This window comes from Agelaius tricolor, unplaced genomic scaffold (genome assembly GCF_023055355.1).
Source record: "Agelaius tricolor isolate 1412-34295 unplaced genomic scaffold, bAgeTri1.0.p SCAF_53, whole genome shotgun sequence".
NCBI lineage: Eukaryota > Metazoa > Chordata > Aves > Passeriformes > Icteridae > Agelaius > Agelaius tricolor.
Genome location: NW_027269313.1, coordinates 1,947,283 through 1,969,600, shown reverse-complemented (window position 1 = coordinate 1,969,600; position 22,318 = coordinate 1,947,283). Strand labels below are relative to the sequence as shown.

At 39.0% G+C, this 22,318-nt stretch overlaps 1 pseudogene; it reads right to left on the bottom strand.

Annotated features, from left to right (window-relative positions):
• Positions 1-425: 425 nt before the first annotated feature.
• LOC139604596 (coiled-coil domain-containing protein 171-like) lies at positions 426-10,320 on the bottom strand (annotated as a pseudogene).
• Positions 10,321-22,318: the final 11,998 nt, after the last annotated feature.

Below are 22,318 nucleotides of genomic sequence, written 5' to 3'. Positions count from 1 at the left end.
TTGGCAGTGAAGACCTGTCCCCTAGCTGATGCCTCTGTATTTACTATAAATAAATTGTATCTGCCTATACAAAGTTGGCATGGAAACACAGAGACCAAACAATCATTTCTTAAATAAACAGAACTTTAAGGATGTGCCAAAGAGATCTTGTCAGATCAGTTAGATAGCACAGGTATTTTGTTTGTCAGTTATTTCAGCACCCAGAATTTGAAGCACTACTATGGGATAACTGCATAAAATGTATGACCTAATATTTTGAACTAACACTTTTGGTTTTAGAAGACTATCCCTGAATTTCAAAACAAAAGAGACAGATGTACTTTTCTCTTCTAACCTTACGCTGTCCAGGGAAGTAAAGCCCTGCCCATGGAAGTAGGAATTTCAATTTTTGTTCATTTTAAGTGACATCCCCCTGGCCCCAGGGCTCACTTTACTCCCTGTTCAAGGGCACGTTCTGCCTCCTGTAGAGTCTCCTGCAGCCGCTTCTGGTCCTGCTCCATGTCTTTCAGGAGTTTCTCCTGTTGATCCAGAACTTGGTCTCTTTTCCTCAGCTCCTCCGCTGTATCAGGGAGGCCCTGCCAGCAGACAGAGAGCAGAGTTACTCTGTCGCCCAAAGAAACTTCACTTTATGCCACTGGCTACTGACCAACGTGGGAGACAAATTGATTGTGAAGTACATTTGGACCACTGCATCCTAAGGTTTTATGAATTTCCTAGCAAAAGCATTACTGACTCAGAACCCCCCTAGTATTTAGTATATTTGCTATATATAAATGTGCTTTAGAATGCAAAATGATTGTAGGCAAAAAAAAACCCCAAAACAAACCCCCATTGAAGACTTTTTCTTAAACTGTTAAAAAAAAACAGCTTAAAAAATTTTTAAAGAGGAGTCTTTGAAGTGTTTTCTCAGTAGCCTAAAGTTCCAGCAGACTGAGTAGTGCGTGTGTATTTACTCCTGTTATTTTATTTACACAAGGACTGCGCTATTTGGCTTCTTTCATGAAAGGTAAAACTCTGGTGACTGTTCCAGAAGAATAATCTTACCGTTGGAGATATGTGGCTTTTACTTAGCTCAGTAAATGAGTGTGATTCCCGTCTATTGCTCAGCTCCTGAACCCGTCGCTGCTGTTCTTGTAAAAGCAATTGTGCCTCATGCTCACGCTGCAAAGCATTTTGTAACTCCTCCTGTACATTGTCTTGGTTGATTTTCTGGAAAGAGAAACAAGTTGTGCCTGATTCTGTAACTATATTCAGTGGTTTCCCTACCAATGAGTGAGTTCCACTTGCACACATATCAAATTCTAAAATAAACGCATGCTTATGATTAGTATTGAGGTTTTTTTAACATGAAGACATCACTGACCAATCAGATGGCAGACCAGTTAATTGCTGTGTTTTTTATAAAGAACATTCATGGAAAGTCTTGGCATTCATTATTCTATTCTAATTAGCACCGTGGGATGCAAAACTTCAGTATTTAGAAGGAAAAATATGCAGATCAATGTTCAGAATTTTAGTGGAGAGCTTCTTAACCCTTGTAAACACCTTTGTGGACTGTTCTTCCTGTCCAAAAACTGTTCCAGAAAGAAATAATTCTTCAAAGAAAGTTGTCATCTGCATTTCAACTACAATCTAATATGTGATAATTTTCATCTAACAGTCCAAAACCACTAAGGGCATAAAACCTGTTAAGAACAAAACTGAAGATGATTAGAGATTTTTGAGTTAAAAAAAAAATCCATTGCACTAGCTAAGTAATAAAGCCTCTTATTCGGCCTTATCATAAAGCAGAGCAATAGGGCTCAGGAGCTCATTCCCTGGGTAGAGACTGGGTGCCCGAGGCTGGCTCGCTCATGCCAACACCGCGGGGCTGCCATCTAGCAAGCATGGTGATTATCAGCTCTATAGTGATTGCAAGCTCTCAGGATTTCACCTCTGCTTGCGAGGTAGTGGTGCCCTGGGCGTGAGGCTGCAGCAGACGGAGAGAGAGGAGAAGGAGAAGGCGCAGGCTGTTCCATGGAGATGGCTTTATTTGGGGAGGTCCGTGAAGGGTCTCTGCTCTTCTTTCTCCACTAATGGGGTACAGTATGCTTCTTTTATAGGGTTGGAAAGGATCCAAGCTTGACCAATGGGAAAGGGGTTAACATGACATTGCCTTATAGGGTTACAGAGATAGGTTAAGGGGTGGAGGACAGGAAAACAGGAATTTTCTTTTGCTGTTTCAGCATTCCTATTGTTCATATCCTCCATGGTGCTTTTCCTAAATCTATGGGGTTTACTACAGCTAAGAATAGGAAGGACAATGGGTGAGACATCATCTAGCAGATATTCTTTGCTTAGAAGTGTTTGGATTGGGACACCCTGACAGGTTCTACCAACTAGGCTTCAGGTTAGGGAACCCACAGTGTCTTGGTAAGTCAATCAGCAACAGCAAAAGACTCAGGGGAATGTTGTGCTACTGAGAATATAGACAAAAGCTTTTTCTCCCCCTGCCATAAAGTTACTTCTTCAGGGAAACAGACCCGCTAAAATTTGTATTGTATTTATTATAACATTCATCAACATCCATACAGAGTTTCAACTGCTATCTTTATATTTCATTAACATTCCTATTGAATACCCCCATTCCCACTGACTTTACTCTGTTGAAGTGAAATCTTCTTTTAGGATACATAAATCAGATCAACATTTCCAACAAATGACAGAACCTGGATTGCTGAAGACCAAACTCTAATTTATACAGGATACTCCTTCTACAAATCAAAAGATAACTCCAGTGGAAAAGGGATATTTCTAAATAAATCTGTCTTCTGGTTTAGTGACATTTCCAGGCAAGGTTTGTTGTACCGTGTTCGGTTAAAGTTGGACTGTTCTGTTCCCCCCTTGTTTGACAATGGTTCTGCCCCGGTTCTCCCTCCCATCCCTGTTAGTGTCTGTCACCCTAACTCCACCCCAGTTGGTATTGTATCCTTTAAAACTCCTCCGCGGGTTCCCCAGAAACCAATGTATCCTTTTCTCAACCCCTCCCCGGTGCCCTGCCAGTCACTCTCCATCCCCACCTTTGTTGCTAGAAGTTTCCAGCTGGAGAGTTGGATGATTGGTCCAAGGACCGGGGCCCCTCCTCAGTATTGTCCCCATTGGTGTTTTCCCTGTGTCAGTCCTTCGGATCCCACTCCCCACTGTGTCTCTATTGGTCCTAGGTCTGGCACCTCCCTTACCTCCTCCAGCTTTTAAAAACCGCTGTAAATCCCCTCCTCCCCGTCTTCTCCTGCTGGTTCCCCTGGGATTCTCTAAACCCTGGATAAAACCGCAGTTGGAGTCTGCCCTCTTATTGCGCTGGTTGCAGCTTCAATACGGTCTCGTCCTGCACAAGGCAACGCTGACAGCCGCAAGCTGGGCGTTGGCCTTAGGCGCTGTCCCGAAGCTGAGCTATGGGGACAAGTGCCCCCTGTGCTGCTAGCGGTGCTGGTCGGCTAGCTGGACGTCTTTCTCACAGCCGCACTGCTGCAAAGGTTTCTGGAAAATTCTGCTGAAAGGAAATCATTTTTATGCTTGTTTTCCAAAAGAACACAAATCAAAAACTGTAGAAAGGAGAATCTCTATTAAGCAAGAGAGCCTCCAAGTCAAATGCACTTACTTGCTGAACTTCACTTAATTGGCTCTGCAGTCTGTGGGGTTTTTCAGCATCTTTTTGCATCTCGTTGAAAGCCCATCTGCATTCTGCAAGCTGCAGGTGCAGTGAGTGGGACTCTATCTCTGCTGCATGAAGCCTTTGTGAAAATTCAAATATTTCTTGCTGCAAAGTTGCTATGTTTCTCTGTCAGCAAACAGAAACAAGTTGATGGGCTATAAAATGTGCTATTTTAGCAATCAAATAAATAAGACTTAAGACTCAAGAAAAAGAAAACATAATTTTTTCCTCCATCTCTAAAAGACATGCACAAGGACAAAAGTTTGAACCTGTCACCTACCAAGGGTTACTGCAAATTCTGTTTACAAGGAACTACTCTTTTCACCTAAGGTTTACTATGAAGATGATTAGAGAAAGAGTTTATCCTTTCATTTTGGTTAAAGGGAAGAAGGTTATCTTTACTGAAAGAAAGGATGGTAAGCATGAGAAAGTAGAAAATAATAATAAAAAGTAACCTTAACATTTACATCAAGCCAATTTGTTCTTATAAGCTAATACAGATCTGATAAAACTTGAAAAAAAATCTTTTACTTGGATACCTCCAAGAATTCTTTCTCAATAAAAGAAAAGACTTATTCACACCCTAATGTGTGACAAATCAACTTGTGGAGTGTCCATATAGTAGCACTTGACTGTCCTGGACTCATCACCAGCCTGAAACCAAAGAAATGCTGCTATCAAGGGAGCTTCACCGTTGCTGTAAACCTTCTGTTTCCATGGAGGAGGACTGTCAATCTGCTTACTGTGCTGGGCAGTCTGTCATGGAATCCAGCTTCCAGGGCCTGGGCATTTACTCTCTGGAGCCCACAAGCCAGCCTCTCTATCAGCGAGTCCCTCTCCAGGTAGGCTCTGCACCCACGAGCGTTCCCTTGAACTGTCTCCATCAGAACGCTCAGGTTGTCCATCAGTTGTGCAAAGCAGTTCCTGGCTGTGCCGATCAGCGAGTTACTAGAAAACCAGAGCTCCGAATCTTAAAGAAAAAAACAACACAAAGGAAACATTGAGCAGATTATTAGTTCCCGTTTCTTGTAAGATCATGTTCTTTTTCACTTCTACAGGATGGAAGCTGTAAATATTCTGAAACACAGAATGCTGAATCTGAACCAGTGTTCCAACTTTGCTTTTAAAGGATATGAATTCAATTTCTTGACAACAGCATGATCAAAGAAGAAAGGGCCTGAAAGTGAATCCAAACCCATTTGATTCAATGGCAACTTTGATACCAATTTAGGGTCTAGGCTTCTGGAAAATGTATCATCTTGTCTTTGTCCTGTTATTTCCCTTTATTCACATGAATTATCCCTCTTCTAAGATCCTTTCTTCTGGGACAAAAATGTGGGGATTCTAAAAGTAGAGGTTAATAAAGAACCAGGGATGGCAGCAATGCAGATGAACCAAGGGAACCTGTATCAGTTCTCACTGTAAATAAAGTCCAGAAACACTCTCCAGCCTTCAGCTTCCATGACTCTATATACTGAAAGGATAAAATATCCTATCAGCTGCTTAAGAAAATGAATCTGTTCCTACAGTACAGAAATGTGATCATTGAGAGAATGTAGAAAAGAGTTATTATTTTACCCTGTAATCAAATTACTCTTTCAGGGAAACAGCCCCACTACAATTTGTTGACTAGCTACAATTGACTAGCTCAGGATATAACCTCTAGTCAAAGGCGTCTATCATAAATATCAGAAATATCTCTTCAGAGCTATGATCCAGAAGAGTTTAGATAAAATCATAAAAATGGAAATGATATGACCACCCTGACTTACTTATTTTTTAACTATATTTCTGCTACAACAATATACAGTTAAAATTACCTTGGTTGCTGAGAACACCCTGCAGTTCTGAGATGGAACTGATTATTGCAGTCTAGAGGTTAGAGCTAGACAACCAGTGAAGTGCTTCAATCCAGTCAACTCCTTCCTCTGCAAAACCTGTGAAACAGAATTGCAGCTAGCAGGATAAGTAAATCAGTAAACTCTGGCACACTGCTGCCTCCAGCTGTTTCAGAAATTAACCAAAAATAAGCATATAAACAAGAAATTAGTCAGGACAATTTAGACTGTTTTAAGCGTGCTTTCAGAATGACTCAAAAAAAAAAGTCGATGAATTTTCTAATTTGGAAAACATTTTTAATGCCATTTATCATTGTAGAGGGAAATCTAAACTGGTCTGGCAACAGAAAGGGGCAATCTAGACATAATCTCGAAAGAAAATTTTGAAATCCTATGCTAATATTTTACCTGAATCAGAAAGCAATTTTTGTGGATTTTTAGGAAATAAATATGAAAAATTCTTTTTAAGAAAAGAGGAAATACCTTTTCCAAAAAAAAAAAAAAAAAGAGGAACATTGCAAGATATTTACCACAGAGAAGATGCTGTAGCACCTAATTCTGAAATCCATAACACAAATATCAAAACCACCAGATAGTGTTGAGTTCATGTGCATAATTGCAATTTTACCTGCAATGTTTAACATAAGACTGGGCATTTCCTCTTAGATTGAAATCAATTCGTCAAGCAATATAAAAACATAAATCTGTAAATAACATTTGTCAAAATGTCATTAAATATGTCTTTATGCCCCAGCAAGAAAAATATTATTCCTCTTTGTTATTCCCTAAGTGTATAATTTGATGTAACTCTTTAAGAACGTTTCACTTACCTGGCACAGGATGCCTGCCTCTGGATTCTCCCAGACAAACTTGAATTCCAGAGCTTCCTCTGCATCCATCTGTCCAGACGACAAAGGTACAAGAATATCGGGCCAGAGCCCTCAGCCTGTTAGCAGCCAGAACTGCGATCACGGCTCTTCGGAACACATAAACCAGGTTCTTGGCTCTTCTCTGCCTCAGCCTGCCTTCGTCCTGGTTTCTTTCCACCACAGCAGGGAGAGCATAAAGGAGGCTGACGATCTTGTGGTTCAGGAGTTGGTGCTGGTTCACCTGTTCCTGGAGAATGTCTCTTTGGCAAGACGTGGCGCACAGTCGGCCGTAGAGAGAGCACAGGGCCCCTGACAGCAGCGCACAGGCTGCCAGCAGGGATGAGCGTGCCTTGAAAGCATCTAATAATGAATTTTTCAAGGAATTGTTTTCCTGGGCCAGTTTGTCAGAGAGTTGTTCAAGGCCATAGAGTTTTTGCCTCTTTTTCTGCGCCGTTTCTTCACATTCCTGCGACAGAAACAAACCAAACAATAATGGAAGAAACAATAACTACGTGGTTTTTACCTAGACAAGAATGAAAAGAAAATTTAGCTTTGCCATTCAAAGGATGCATTAAAGGAGCAAAAGTTGCTAGTAATAATCGTGATGAAAGTATCTCTTCTAGTAAGCAATTGCAGAATTAGATGTCTGAAACAAAAACAGTGGTAGGAGGGAAATTTACACGATAATCAATTGCAAATGGACTCCTGATTTCTGAAAACAATCCACCAACACCATGACAGCTCACAGAAGGTCCAACACCACCTCTCTGCCCACAAGACAGTTTTAGGAATTGACTTAACAATAGTAATAACATCCTCCAATTTCAGAGAGAACACTGCTGTAGCGAGCAGAAAGCCCCAGTGTAAGTGAGAGGAAAAACATAAGGAATCCTGGAACATGAAAGTAGACAGATTAAATTTTTCAGCATGCAAAGACTCCCAGTCCTGAAATCCGCATCAAATACAGCATTATTCTGTGAAGTAAGTTGCAGTAACTCACAAATAACAAGGGACATCTATTTCCTTTATTCACAACGCTTTTAATTGAAACAGGTGCGAAGGAGTGTGATGATAAAGACAGTAAATGGTGGTTGTGGAAGAACAGGGAACATTCTGGATTGCAAATAACTCATCTAGCAAGGAGTGACAGTTTCACACTTTTAGGCCACTCCTCACTGTAGTATCAGAAAAACAGAGTTGCTTAACACCGTTGAAATCTACCACTGCTCTTAGGGTCAGGACATATGTAACTAAATTTATCCCCTGGTGATACCACATGATTGTTATTCTATACAATCTCTGCAAATGATGCTGCTGAAAAAGTAGCTGCTGCCCTCAGTAATTCTCAAAACAAGCCAATTTGATCTTACAGCTTTAACATTCTCAGAAAAAGAATCTGCCATCTGTAGGTGAAATCAGGCTTCTCAGCTGGGCCTGCAGACTAAATTCTCTTCAACAAATGCTTCATCAAACTAATTTATTTCTTATTTGAGTGATGTTAATATTAGCACAGGGATGGGTTGGCTTGTTGTTTGGTTTTGGATTTTTTTAAACTTTAAACGTCTACTAAAATTCCCAAATGACCTTTAACTGCTAAGAGGCTTCAACTATTGAAATAATCCATTCAATTTTTAAAGAAAAAACAATTAGAAGTTCACAGCACCATACCTGTGATCTTGCATGAACTTCTGCAAGGACGTTTGAGTACTGCTGTTCAAGATATTGCTTTTCTTTCTGCCACCAGTGTTCCTGTGCTTTTAACTGTTCAGACATTTTCTCCAAAGCCTCCTCCTGGTTCTGCTGAAGGTCGTTCATAGTGTCGGTCTTGTGCTTGCAAATATATTCTAGGTGAGATATCTGTGTGACAAGCATTTAAGAAGAAATTATTATTTACCTTTTCACTTCAGGTTAAGCACAGCCTATTCCAGCATCAAATCTAAACTGCAGTTTTTTCAATATTTTTATTAAAACTAAGTAAAACCCTTCTAATGGCAGATGAATTACTTGGTTCTGAAAGCAAAACTGAAATGTATTTTGAAACAAAGTATTTTATTTGGTTTCAGTTTTGCTATCCTTCTACCACCTTGCAGAGATATTTGTCACCCTCTTTGCAGGAAACCTGAGCCAGACACTTCATAGATTTTTTTTTTAATGATTGTATTAAATTTTAGGAAATTAGTAATCCAAGTATATCCTTTAGAAGTTTGTGATGATTGCAAACAATAATTAAAGCACAGCCTTTAATTTTTTGTTTGTTTGTTTGTGGTTTTTGGTTTTTTCCTTTTGTTGAAAAGCCAAGAGATTCCAGCTTATTATTAAGTTTTAAAACAATTTCAGGGAATTCTAGCACAGAGAATTTTTTCCTTACAAGTAGCTCATAAGTTGAGGATGTATTTTCGACAAACATGAAGGGATTCACTCTTGTGCTTGAACACTGCACCTCATGCAAGCTAAATGGAGGAATGAACCAAGCCAACAATGATCCTCAAATGCACACACCTGAACTTTCTGTTCCTAGAAAATATCAAGATACTTCCAGATAGACCACACTGAATGTGTGGAAAAAAAGTTTTTTCAGCACAGTCTAAAATCCCAGAAAAGCTGCTAAGTACATGAGAAGAGCCCTAGAGACCTCATAATCAGTCTCAATAACAAGGCCTAACTAAAAAGCAAGGAACAATAAGACACAAGCCCTACAAACGCTGCCAGCTGTGTTCCCCTTCCCTTCCCTTTCCTCATCTACTTCAAAAGAGAAATAAACCAGAACACAAAGTAATACCCTAAAGAGCTCTTCAGGCATAGCTTAGTCTCTGGAGCCAGCTGAGTTATTTTAAAAGGGGCTTTTTCCTTCATAAAAGCAGAAGGTTTTCTGGGGAGAAAGGCCATGTAAGCTCACTTGCTTTAAAACCACTCAGAAAAGTACAGCTCCTTCTTCCTACAGATCCTGACATGTTTTATAATAGGTATTTCTGTTGTGTTTCTGAATAAAAATGTCATAATCCAAAGTTACAATTCAACAAAAAAAACCCCACACTGGCATTCTTTCAAGTAGTACAACTGAATCATAAACACATAATTAAAAGGTGATATTCCTGGAGAAAGTGTATTTTGCCTCTGGATTATGGTAAAAGAAAGACTTGATTTATGACTGTAAATGACTATGTTCAGAGAATTTCTTCATCAGTAAGATGAATTTATTATCTTTTAATTAGGTTCCTGTGGCTACTATCAGATTGTCCTTTCAGAATATCCTGCACAGAAGGTGGAGCTGAGAGACTTGATGCACACTCCAGTCACATCTAAAGGCCCCTGGCAACAAAGTGAGCAGTGAACAAGCCAGAATTAATGGTGCTCATTTGTTAGTGTCCAAATCCTTTTGGGGGGATGAATATCAGTCCTTTTTAACGAGACTGCAGTGTGAGCAAATGTCACTGAGCTCAGCAGAGGCAGCTGATGCCTGGGGACACTCACCCTCTGGTTAGCCTTGCTGAAGTTCGAGACCAGGGCTCCAATATTCTCATGCAAGAGGGCACAAAGCTCTGCCCAAGGTAACTCTTCCAGGGGGACGTTTGTCTGTCTGGAAAGCACCTGGGCATTTGCCAGGGTCTGGTATAAGTTCAGGAGGATGGACATCTCCCTCTGGAACACAAAGAAAAAAATTAATTGCTGTAGCTGGGCAATGTTCAAATCAAAAGAGATGCATCCTATGTGTGGTAGCAGAGCTGCCTGCAGCTGAAAAGGAGCCCTCAAGGCTCCTTCTCACAGCTTCACAAAATTCCTCAGTTCATTTCTAATAATTGCAGCCATAATATTGCCTGATATTACAGCAGAGTAAGAAAAGAGATTTCCCAAAATTTATCTAATTAGACACAGTATGTAAATAAAGTATGTGAGTAAATCCCAGTCCTGTGGGGGCCACAACCATGACCTGGCACAGATAAAAATTTCCATGCTCTTAGTGGATGCAATTCATTCACTCATGTTAATACCTTGAGGTGCCTCCAAATTGTGCCCCAACACTTGCACAGCACACAGAAAACTGTCCAGTTGGCCTGGCAGCACAACACACTCTAAATTCCTTTAAAAACTTGTTTTGCATGGATTAGATATGATTAAACAGCTGGCCAAAATGGGCCTACAGCTCCATCAGTCAAACTCCACAAGCCACGCCTCATTTATTTACAGTGATTTTAATCAGTGGTATATGAAATTGATTCTGATTATAAATAAATTTCAACAACAACATGCAGTAGAAATTCAATTCTTCATACTTTTAGTACATACAAGTGCCTTAGAAACTTTTTAAGTTAAGAGAATAGAAAGCTGTTTCTCAAATGCTGTCTTAGTACAGTCAGAGATCAAGATAAGATTATCCAACTGGAGTGGAAAGAGCATATTCAGGAAGCATAAAAATGGTATAAAATATGAAAAAATACTGTACAGGTCAGGAAAGCAGGAAGAGAAAATGAAGGGAAGAGAACACACTGACATTTTTACCCAATTTAAGTATGGGTGTAGCAAAGACCAACAGCAATATATTAAATGTTATCTATACTTAGTTTCTGCTACAGTCTTCTGCTTTTTCATTTTGGGCAGCAAAACCACAGCTATCTCAATGGAGTAAACAGGATCACACACAGGCACTTCTGCTTCCCAAACAAATACAAACAGCTTTGGGAAAAATGCAAAGCCATCCAAGGCAATAAATACCTGATCTCATAAGGCAACCACTAATACAACTCTTCCAAAAATGAATATTTTATCACCTGCTCAGGACAGTCTTGTGGTTTGAAATCCTTTGAGTAAAATAATTAAAACAACCAGCTCTATGAATATGACAGTGAGCTAATTATTATTAGTTTTTAACCTTTCAATAATGTAACATTAATTTTGAGTCTACCATTAAATACTGTTTCCATTACCAGAAATCTTGATCATGAATGGAATCTTGTCCATAGTTCTTGTCATGTCATATGTTTTACTAAGGAATACAAATAAAAAGGAAAACTCCTACCACAACAACAGCTAGCAAGCACTTCAGGTTTGGAAGCAAGCACTTCAGTAGAATATTTTCAGCTTGCAATTGTGTTTTGTAGTTAGAAATAGCAATCATTAATGCCTGTAGTTAGGGCAGACAGTTGCTTTTCTCTGTAGGTATTCCTTTTGTGCCTGATGAAATGACTTTTTCAGGCTGAGTAGTCCAGCAAATGTCTTTTAATACAGTAATGCTTGCATGGAAGAAGCTGTTATTCTCCCAGAAAGAAAAAAGAGGATCCTGATTTTATTTGCCTCCAGTTTATGAATGACAGATCTGCCTGGGCAGTGGACAGCACTAAGACAAAGTGTGGACTAACTCCATCAAGTGAACAAAAGACACCCACAAATCTGAAGACTCTCTGATGCAGGTCTCTGCTCCTGTCCACAGGGAACAGACCTCATGCACCTTCCATGCTCAGAGCTCTGACAGAGAAAGAGGAGAAGTTTGCAAGCCACCAGCAAAAAAAAAAAAAATGTATATTGCTAAGAGTAGAAAGAGAGCAAATGTAACGACACAATGAAAGGAGAGATTTTCTAAACATGCTGACAGCTTTCCTTTGTCCCTGCTGCTATGCAAAAAGATGGCAAAATTGTTATTCAAGGTGTAGCTGGGTAAAGAGAGTAGAAAAGCCCAAAGTGGTCATATAAGAGGAGAAAGTGTTCAGAAAATAATCCAGCGAAATACATCCAATGTGCCAAATCCACAGCAAAACAAGTAAAACACAAAACAACAACAAAAATCCTCTCTGCTTTTCCACCTGAAAGCTTGAAACAATTTTCAAGCAATTTTTAAAGTCAAATACTTGCACTAAAACTAAAAGGATGTATGAAATAGAAATAAACATTTCTACAATGATAGCTAATGAAACTTGACAAAAAAGTTAGGTAGAAAGAACATTCTTCACATGAAATGATCATCAATATCTACAAAATGCCTTAATTAGCAATGCCAGTACATCCTACCCATACTTAAAAAATATTTTCAAATTAGCTTCTCCAAGGCATTGGTTACATTTATTCGTGTAGTAAATTTTTTTAAAGGTAACATAATAACAACAAGGGTGAGAGAATGGCAGAATTCTTCTACAGCTCAGCGCAGCAAATGCAGCAAATCCTCACCTCAGTAAATATTTTGACAGTATGTTTTAAAAAACCTAAGCAATGTGTGCTATAGATGATTAATCCAATATTTCTGGGTGGGACGTGCCTGGCCCCACCTGACCCTTGCTGCTGGACCAAAGGCGGCAGCTGTGGTGTTTCACCTCAGAGATACCTTTGGCCGGCTGGGTGCTGCAGCTGCGCACTCGCAACAAATCCAGGCAAAGTAGAAACTCAGTCTACCTCTGGTGGAAAAGGTTCAGGCGATGGTGAAGAGAAAGGAGAGGATTCTACCGTAGAGTTTTAATCCAGAGTTTTATTCCAGGATGGTAGACCTCTGAAAGAGCTCCCAGTAGAATCCCAACCGCATGGTCCCGTCTCCTTTTAAGCCCCGGGGAAAGGGGGAGGGAAGGGACAGGTGAGGCACCAACCGGGTGTGAGGAGGGGAAGGCTCAAGGGATACAGACACTTGGACAGGCCAATGAGCCCGGACCTGAGGGGCATCTTTTGAACTTCTGCCAACCACACCATGACCCTGCTGGAATGTTAAGATTGATGGACAGCTCTCAGCAGGAGGGCAAAAGGGGAAAGGAAAGGTTGGCACACCTGAGGGGTTGGGATAGGTGAAACAGGAAGTGGCATCACACTGCAACAGTGTGCCACATTTTTTTCCCTACTATTGAGCTTTTTTTCCAATTTACTATTTCCTATGGAGGCTCTTTTTCCTTACTATTGAGCCTTCATGCAGGCTGAAGCTGTCTGGAGGAGCCACTAATGTTGCATTGGAATCTTGAGCTCTCTTCCTTTCCTCAACCTGGTCTTTCCATTGCACACCGGAGGATAAACGCTGTCTTTGTGAACTGGAAAGTTTCCACAAAAAAGATACTTTAACCAAAATTACTTTTGTCAAATGCCCTGTGTTTTTTTAAAGGATAATCAATGGATATGACAGATACTACTTCAGCACATCACATGGATTCTGAAGCTGCTTGCCTTTCTTAATTGAATGAAGAAATTTATATTCCTTCTAAGAAAGATTTTTCAAGAGGTAATATTTTCAGTTACCAAGCCTCATGTCATGCAATTCATAAGATTATTTGGATGTCGCCTCAAAGTTACATATAACAAACAGAATTTTTCATATTTTAATTAACACAACAGCTGTCTTCAGAGAGACCATGTCACATCTTGCATCATCAATGCTGATTTCAAGTACAGTTCTTGCTCTTAAGGTTTCCACATGCCTGACTCTACTGTGTCTGGCTTTTAAAGCAGACTGCCCAGAATTTTAATCTGTTCTTGTACTGTGTCAGTCAGGAAAACAGATCTATCAAGAGCCTGGCATGACTAAACAGGCAGCTGAAGAGGAAACTCCAAGGCCAAACAATAGCATAAAGGACACAGAAGCACAGAGAGAGAATCCAAGGAAGAATTTTAGAAGATTGCCTGAGTATTTAGGCACAGTGTCAGGAAAACCAAAAGCATGCTTCAAATTGATGTTTGCACAGGATGACAAAGGCTTTTCCAGCTCAAGTTTTAAGTATCTTACTAAAAAATATCTCCATCACCATGAATCTTGTATGAGTTGCTCAGGCCAGAAACTTGCTTTCTTGTAGGAAAAACCAGTTTCTTTCATTCTCCACTACTACTTGTGTAAGTCAACATAAACACCTGTGTATACAGAGCCATATAGCTCTAGGCTGAAAGAGAGCTCACCCAAGTTCTGCTACCACAGGCACTGCAGACTGTGCTGGCCAGGAAACATCCCAAGAGATTTCCTCTGCTCTCACACTTCTCAATATTTTTTAACCAATTAAAGCTTTCTACAGCCATTCAAAAGTTGAAAACAAAGATTATCCACTATAAATGATACACTTGAACTTCTTGACAGGAGTCTTAGAGATCCAACTGACTCACTGAAGTGGAAAACAATGTTTTCATAATAATATCAGTGTATATAGAAAAGCCATCTTTTCTAGACCTGCTGGATATCTTTTCCTACACTCACCCCAGCCACTGCTGCAGGCTGGACCTAACCATAACTATGATTTTCAAAATTTATGGTTTGGCAAATAATCTGTAACAGGCCAGTTATTATCTGTACCATTCACGATACATTTGGTTACTGATATGGGCCTGTTATTAATGGACTGCCAGGTTCTGAACCTTTAGTTTGGTTTGGCACATTGCACCAGATTTTCTGCTGACTGAAAAATGCAGGGAATGTAAACTGCGAGTTGTACTGAGGCTGTCTACTGCCATTTTGCAATGGCTTTAAAAGGAAACTTAGGCTTTTTTCCCTGTCTCAAGTGCATTTACTGGCTCTCTGAAATCTTCCCTTGCTATCCCTTCTGGAAAATCTTCTCTCCTGCCGCATTGCTCTTCATTCAAAATGCTTTCGAGTTCTTGAATTCTCAACTACCAAGTGATAGGACTGCAGTTAAAGGAAGTTAGGAAAGACTACCAAGGTCTTGAATGCTGTTCACTGTTCTGTTCTGCTTTTTATAGGTGAATATCTTCTATTAATTCTATATGGAATTAGAAAGCATTTAACACACATAAAAATGGATTAATACATAGAGTTCAAAACAGAAAGAAATAGATATGTTGACCAAAAGCACATTTTGTTCTCCTTGCATGGTGTTTGGATTTTCCTGTTTTCCATTATTTATATTACAGAAGTTTTCCAGGGGAATTCTATTCATGAAGTAGAGTCATAAAAGGGTGGGATTAACAGTAAAAGCTACACTTGCACTCAGAGCAAAGCTCATGTGGAGCTTGTTCATCTACATAAACAAGGAAGAAAACCTTCTGAGCTCTTCACCCATAAAAGATAAATCTCTAACTTCACGGAATGTTACTTTTCCAGCTCCTTTGTATGTTGTAAAAGTAGAGAGGGAATAAAAGAACCTGCATCATCACAATTTATTTAATCATCACTTCAGAAATCCAAGTGCCTGTACTTAGAGAAGGTCATAAGAAAATAACTGACTGAAGAAGTGGCAATGCTTGTTTGTGTTCCTCAGAAAACCAGAAAAAAAATATGAAATTCCCTTTTGTTTTCTCATTTAGTTCTTCAAAACTCCACTAGGAAGGCTTCGTTAGTCAGTACAAGATCACTCAACAATCATCTTACAGGGTTTTTCACTTTTTTTTTTTTAATAAACCCTAATTGCTTCAATGGATCAAACCCTGTGTGACACAGTTTAGTAATACAAAAATTTAATATTCAAGTATGCATATCGCATTTTTTCATATATTCAAACTTTTCTGGTAACAGCAGATGTAATAGCTGAAATGTATTCTGAATAGTTACATTTGGAAGTGCAGTCTCAGGATGCATTAATATCTCACACCTAGAGAAGCTGGGTGAATGCACTCTATCTGAAATTACCTAAGTGCCCATTCCAAAGATATAGGACAGAATATTTTAGCAGTTTAACTATTGTGAAACATTTCCTTTTCCCTCACTGTTTCAGTGCTCCTTTGAATTGTAAAACACAAGAATGTGACATTTTATTTGACTATTGATTCTATTAACTTGATGGTTCCCTGGAAATCAAGGAGATATTTTTCTATTACTTTTTACAGTCTTGACAATCATTGCAAAAAATCTACTCAGTGTTTGCCCTGGAGCAAGGAAGTCTTAACATTTTTGGAAGATCGCACCTTTACAAGTTCATCTTCTATTTTACTGCAAACTTCTACCAAATATTTAATCAAAAGTTTACCTGCATGACTTCTGTAGTGTATTTACATTCTACATGTGCTCGTCTTGCTGCTGCAGCATCATCCTCCAGTTCCTTTATTTTCACTGCAGATGCCTAAAGGTAAGTACATTTAAAAAATATCCAATCTAGAAAGATGATAACATCATGCAAAGACAACTTAATTTCTTCAGTTTATTAGGGCTCCATAAACCAACCTGTGGTATCTGAACTACTTGCACTTTGGAACTGTGAAAACTCATGTCAATAAATAAATAAAAGGAAACAATTACATATCCAGGATATTAAAGTCATATTTTCTATTTAGTTAAAGAAATTGATGTAGGATTATGTTCTTGCTACAGTTTTTATAGTCACAGATACCTGTCTCTACATAAAGGCCTGGACATGGTATTTCAGTTGAAAAAATGGTTTTAGCAGAAGCAGTAACTACAGAGCCGCTATAATAGAAATTCACATGAAATTTCAACTACATTGTTTCCTTTCAAAAGCATCATCTCACTTTGACTGATGATTGATTTGAAAAGAACAATACACCCCAAAATGACTTCTGCCTTCAAGTGATGCCAGAAAGATGAAGAAAAGGACATTCATATTAAAAGTAATTTAAGACACTCAAGGTTACACAGATACAAGTCAAGTCATTGATTTTGGACAGGTAAAGCAAAGGAGCAAGCATGTGAGACTGAATCCTAACTCTAAGCACTTCAGTTAGGGAAACGTTAACTGAAAAATAAATAAATACATAAAATGAACATACGAGCTGTTGGCAATAAATTTAAACTCTGTATTAGCTCACTCATTCACAAAAGGAAATAATTGAGAAACAGAGATCTGTGGAAGGCCTATTGAAGAGAAAGTCACAGCACAGAGCTTACCAAACCCACTCCACAAAAGCATCAGCCAAAAGGCTTAAGCTTTGCCTCCTCCCACAAAATCTATCTGCTTAAGATGCTTCAATAAAAAATTAAAAAATCACAAATCCTGCACAAATACTCCCTCTGTACCCATATTGCTAAGAGTACTTTCCCAGTGACATAAACCCCTTTCCATCTGCAGTTCAAACACCACTCTCAGGTCAGGCTCGCAGCATTCACCTGTGAATCCACCTTTCCTGCCAAGTGATGCTCTGCATTTTGTTAATCAAACACGGGGCACTCATAGCCTAACTCAGAGGTTTCACCCCTCAGAAATGAAACTGCTCAGTTGTGCCAGTGCTTGCTGAGGCTCCCAGCAGCAGGCAGAAAGCTTTACCTCCAGTTCTTGGAGGAGCTTCTCCTGCCGTTTATTCTTGATTTCCAGACAGGCGGCCTGGAGCTTCAGCACCTTGGTGCAGCCATTGTGCTCTGCCTCCATATCCTTCAACTTCTTGGCAATGCTTTGCAGGGCAGCATTAGTTTTCTAAAGAGAAATAGGTAAAGGAATAAATCAATACATCAAGAGGCACTTTTTCTAGGATAAAGTATTGCAGTTGAGAGTTCAACTGCAGTTTGAGAGGAATGGAGACTGCATCAGAAGATGATGTTAGAATTTTAAAATCTACGACGCCAGCACCCGTCAACAGAAGTGTTTACCCAACAGCAGAGGTGCTTTTGATTCACCACCAAGAAATCTGTGTTGGCCCAAAAATCACTGTGAACATGATCTTCTGTGGTAACACTAAAATCAGAGCCAGATCTCCACTGGAAACCTTTCCCTAAAAGAGTACAGCCCTTCCAATCTCTTCTGTCTCCCAGCTCAGTGGCAATGATAGAAACAGAGTGCATTTGGTGAAATTATGCATGGGGACAAAAGTTCATTTTTGTAATGATTTTGATTGCTGAAACTTCAGATGTTTTTAGAAACAGTTAGTCCCACAGACTAAATAATTTTGATTTCTGCTTTTCTGAAAAGCATTTTCTTCTTTCTAGAAACTGAGGTTCAAAACTTATGAAGTCCTCAGTAGAATAAAAGAAGATGGTCCCCACTTCAATTTCTGCATACAGAAATTGAACTCAGCTAGAGGCTGGAAGCATTATTGACATTACTGGACACTGCAGCTCCATGAAGTCACTGCTACAGAATCCCCATTGTCCATATGAATTTGGATTAAATTTAAGCTAATCCTCTAGCTTTGCACATCCAGCAAGACAGGTTTCTACCCTTCAGAATGCAAAATAAAGAAATAAAGAAGCCAAAATGAACTGTTTTCTACATTTTCTAACATTTCTTCTCTATAACTGGAAAGATAGAGAAATATTTATTTCCTCAGGTTTATCTTCCAAATATTAACAAATGTGAACTGGGAAATGTGAAATAAGTAACAAATAGTTTGCTGTGAAATACAACAAAAAATTTTTAAATATTTTCTACTGGAAATATAATTAACATTAGAAAACTAAAATTGTTGTGAGTATATCAAGCTCGTTAAACAAGTCGGCATGAGCTGTAGGATTTCAGAATTTTGAAGAATTTCTGAACTTTTTGGAGGTGATATGACTGTTGAATACTATCCCCGTAGCCACCTGCAAATATAAATATTTGCTCATGACAAACACAGCTGGTTTTTTGTTTTTTTTTTTTTTTTTTTTTAAACCGTTTGTGAACGACAAACTCTCCCAAGTATTTGAAGGAAAAAAACGTGCAGGGATATGAACTCCTGCCTAACCACGAGCTGATGCTATTGCCCTTCCTATCGAATCCGACCCCTCCTACCCCAGGCCAGGATCCACCCAATAGATCCTGTCACAAAGCAGGGAGGGTGATTTTTCCTGTGTGCTCGTTCCAGAGGCACATTTCAATACTCCATGACTCCACTCCCACGCCTACCTCAGCATTTTCACCGCCAAGTTCAGAATTACGGTTTGTGCAGTGCAGTTTTTCCAGCCAGGATTTGCCTACATGCTCAGAATCCCACTTCTCTGCACATATTAAGACCACAATTAAATCTCCTTTCATTTTAGAACTCATTTCATTTTAAAACTCAGAATAACTAAAGGATTTAAACTGGGCCTATAAATATGCAACACAAAAGACTGCAATGCATTCCAAGTCATCATTTATAAACCCAGATATTTCTGATGTTCATCTGACAAGCTTAAATGAATTAAGCTTTCCATGCAGTCAAGGACAATCAAGATGTAAGATTTTTTATTTCCCAGCATTTTATAATTATACATAACATAACTCTAGGGTGGTGGGCAGGGGAACAGCTACAAAAGCAAAGTGCAAAAATGTAACATTTTTACTACTGAAGGCAGGTTAGGGTTTGACACCTAGCAGGGAATCGCATTTTCCTTGCAGTGAGTTTTGAAAGTCCTGAAAGACTTCTGAGTCCAGTGACAACAAGATTCTGAAACCCCACAGCTCACTCTGGCCTGTTTAAGGAGCTAGATGCATTCATGGCAATCTTAGTCTACTCATGTGAATTACATTTCCTACAATTTTGTAGCTTTAATACATTTACCAACAAAACCCCTTCCTCTACAACCACTGTCAGAGAACACTGCCAAGGAACTGACAGAGAAGACAATGTCCTGAGCCATACACTGCTCCTTTTGTCCTTTTTCAAGGACAAACATCACTCGACAGAGCATGGCATACTTTTTCAACACTGAGTTTTGATGCAGCATTAAACTCTCTGAAGGTAGCTTCTACAAAACACTGTGCACAACAGAAGGCAATACCCTTCCAGAGCCTCCTCAAACTAACTCAGCCACTCACTGTTAGGCAGAACTCAGAGCTGACCCTGCTGCCCCTGGCAACTTAAAAAAGAAAGCTCTATCTAAAAGTAGGCTTCTTCACAGCCTATATCCTGCCCTACCTTTACAAGAATCAGCTTTGAATAAAAACTGGCTTCTTTTGAGAAGGACATTAGGTCCTGTCCACAGCTCCTGTCCTGTCCACAAGCTCCTGTTTTCACTCCCACTGTGTACTGATAACTTGGGTTAGGTGTTTCCCATGACAAACAGGCACAACACCTTCCATCAAAGCCCCAAACCAGCATTACACACCAAGTGCATCTATTACTACATCATACCTGAAAAGCCATTGCTGCTTCAGCTTTTTCTTTAAAAAGGAATTCTAGCTCAGCAAGGTGTACTCTGTGGATGTTATCCCTCTCCACTGCAAATCTTTGTTGCTCCTCTTGAAACTGCCACTGATCACTTTGAACTCTTTTCTCAGTCCCTGATGCTTTCTGCTGATGGTTGTCATTCATTACTGTTGTTTACAGAAAAAAAAAAAAAAGAGAAAGAAAAAAATAAGCATGTCCAGAAAAAAAAGCTATAATGAACATAAGTTCCTCTGTGTATTGTGGTATCCTGTGAAACACTGGAATGGTAACTGAAACTTCCAGTTTCACTACAGAGAAACAATCACATTTTGTGTTCCTGTAGCATCTTTCACACAAGGACATAGAATTGCTTTGGAGATTTCTCAAAAGCATTGAAAAAATTAGATTTCAAAAACTTAGATTTCAAATTTAAGCTCTTCTCCCTTTGGAAAGGAATAAAAATTCAACTCTTTCAAGTGAGGCCTCTATAGCATAGGGAACTTAATAACTTAATTACATTTTCCTGTAACACTTGGCTAGCTTATTGCCAAATATATTTATGAGATATTTCAGTCTGTATCAATTAATTTCAAGCTCAGTTTAAGTAACAATAGAGACAGCCACCTGCCACATGAAAATGATTCTAGGAGAACCTTAGGCAGGTTGGGCTAATGAGCAAAGGCTTAGCTTTTCTGGGGAAATTTACTGCTGCTCAAGAGATTTAAATCTTCAGCCCAATGGCTGCCCCAAGATAGGGAAATACTGGATCTAATTCCCTGTGAAAGCTTAAATGCCAAGAAGAGTCCTTTTCTAAAAGCAGTTTACTAGGAACTTTGCTTCATTTCACAAACTCAGTCAAAATATTTTGTAGTATTTTTTTATGTTACTGAGTACAACTAGCTATGTTGGCATTTATGTGATCACCACTTTCTAATAGATTTTTACTTCAAATTCATCCTACTCTTCTGCAATTTCTTCCTAGATGGAGAAGGGTGAGAAAACCAGAAGAGACATGTTGGGAAAACACAGAGAATTTGTGGACACAATGATGGAAAAGACCTGTCAGATGTCAGGAAGCCAAACCTCAAGAAGAGCAGCAGAAAAATATCTTGGAGAAAATACTAATGAAAGGGCACAAGTGAGGTGCTCTGTCCAAGAAGTTAAGTTGAGGTTGTATCAAAAACACCACATGAGGTGAGCAAGGCTCCAAGGGATAGGGAAGAAGAAGCAGTAAGTTAAAAACTGAGAAAGAAATGAGAAGAACACTACAACTATTTGGCTTCTTTGACATTTGTCACAATCAAAACAAAACCAGGGAAAAACAAAACAACAAAGAACAAAACAAACAAAAAATGCCAACCAAAAAAAGCCAGTTTGAGAAATTTAAACCAACCAAGATTTCTGTAATTTGTGTGTTCTCCAAATGAATGAAAGTGCAGAATTCTTATTATCTTTTTTAAAAATCTGGCAGTTTAAATGCACTTTCAAGTTTCAGAGTCTCCTTCCATCCTTATAAGCTTACAAACTCCAGGAGTCCTCCAGTCTTTTCAGTGAACACCAAAGATTCACAAATACATTTCCTGTACTGAATTTAAACAGTATTATATTTACTTAGGTAACAAAAAAAAAAAAAAAAGAAAAAAATCTCCCCAGCTTTTAAGAGTGAGAAATCTCTCTCTGTTTGAGAAGGATTAAGAAAATTTGAGTTTGTGAATGCAAAATTACTAGGGGAAAAATATGTAGGTAAAACCCTTCCACATACTACAAAAAAAAAACAAAAAAAACCAAAAAACCAAAAAACCAAACTCCCCAGATTTTAAGAGTGAGAAGTCTCTCTCTGTTTGAGAAGGATTAAGATGTAGGTAAAACCCTTCCTTTCCACATACTACTGTCATAACCCATGTTATTTGTATAAAAACAAAACCAAAGATGACATGAAGAGGCCAGATATGAGCAACAAAAAGCTAGAAATATCTGAAAAGGCAAAAGAGAAAAGCAGCATGATGAGAACTCCAGGGGGAAAA